The following is a 1886-nucleotide window of genomic DNA, read 5'->3' as shown; positions in this document are numbered from 1 at the left end:
GGCAGTTCTGAAGGCACAAGGGGGTCCAACCCGTTACTAGCATGGGGTACCTAATAAAGTGGCCGGTGAGTGTATATACTCACTTGCGCGGTCTCTCTCTCACTCACACACACACACACACACGCACACGCACACGCACACGCACACGCACACACACTACAACTACTATAATAAATATGTGTAAGAAACGTCCCATTCAGACTCTGAATGTTTGTGTCAAGGTCTAAAGTTTAACTGGGAGGGTTCATCTGGATAACCTGTGTGTCTCTGTGTGTCTCTGTGTGTGTGTCTGTCACTCTGTGTGTGCGTGTCTGTGTGTGTGTGTCTGTCTCTTTGTGTGTGTGTCACTCTGTGTGTGTGTCTCTATCTGTGTGTTTGTGTTAACAGTTTAACATTAACAGGAGTTAACCAGTCAGACCTGATCCAGTACATGTTAGAACCGTAAAAAGTGGACTTCAGTCAGAGATCAGGGGCCGAGTCCTGAAGACACAAACTGTTAACTCAGGAAGTCATGGGGGACACGTCCGAGCCCCAGGGACAAAGTCCTGTTGGTTTGACCCATACTCTCCATACGAAGGGCCCATAGTCTCCATTTAAAGGGCCCAGACTCTTCATATAAAGGGCCCATAGTCTCCATATAAAGGGCCCATAGTCTCCATTTAAAGGGCCCAGACTCTTCATATAAAGGGCCCAGACTCTCCATACGAAGGGCCCATACTCTCCATACGAAGGGCCCATACTCTCCATATGAAGGGCCCATACTCTCCATATAAATGGCCCATAGTCCCTATTTAAAGGGCCCAGACTCTTCATATAAAGGGCCCATAGTCTCAATATAAAGGGCCCAGACTCTCCATATGAAGGTCCCAGACTGTGCATATGAAGGTCCCAGACTCTTCATATAAAGGGCCCATAGTCTTCATATAAAGGGCCCAGACTCTCCATATGAAGGGCCCAGACTCTCCATATGAGGGTCCCAGACTCTTCATATAAAGGGCCCATAGTCTCCATATGAAGGGCCCATAGTCTCCATACCTTTGAGGAAAATAAACTCTTAAAATCTCACATTTGTCAGTCTGAGTTTCTTTATTGTGTAAATCTGTGTCCCTGAAAGCACCAGGATGTGTTCACTTACACCTTCAAAGTCAGGACAGCAAGACTGAGGTATAAATTTCAAACTAATAAAGAAAATACAAAGTAATCTATCTCTCTCTCTCTCACACACACACACACACACACACACACACACACACACACACACACACACACACACACACACACACACACACACACACACACGAAATGCTGCATTAAAATCGGACAAAAAGTAAAAAATTCATCAACATTTCCAAAGGGGTTGTCCAACCAGGTGAGCCGAACTGTGATTGGTCTACAGAGTGGACGGATGTCTCGGACCTGCGGGGGGGAAACACATCAACGCTCTGACAAATATCTCAAAAATATGAGCAGAATATGTATGAAACACGAGTAAAGTGCCACGAAAAAAAATTGGTAAAATATCTGCAAAATGTATGGAAAATATATCTTAAGATTCTGAATTAAACAAACTGGAAAGTATCTGAAATATGTTAATAACCTAAAAATAATGTGGCTAGATAGATATATACACACACACACACTACGATTATTATTATTATTGTTATTATTATTATTATTATTATTATTATTATTATTATTATTATGACAGATAAGAAGATCACCTCGTTGATGATGACTTCCTGTTTGATGCTATCGTTCTTAAAGTCGTCGTTACCGTCCAGAATTAGAACAGGAAGTTCATTCAGGTACTCAAAGTCCAGGTTAGAGACAGACAGGCAGACAGACAGGTACTCAAAGTCCAGGCTAGAGACAGACAGGCAGACAGA

The sequence above is a fragment of the Etheostoma cragini genome, chromosome 13 (assembly GCF_013103735.1).
Source record: "Etheostoma cragini isolate CJK2018 chromosome 13, CSU_Ecrag_1.0, whole genome shotgun sequence".
NCBI classification, from domain to species: domain Eukaryota; kingdom Metazoa; phylum Chordata; class Actinopteri; order Perciformes; family Percidae; genus Etheostoma; species Etheostoma cragini.
Note: the sequence above shows the minus strand (reverse complement) of the source record.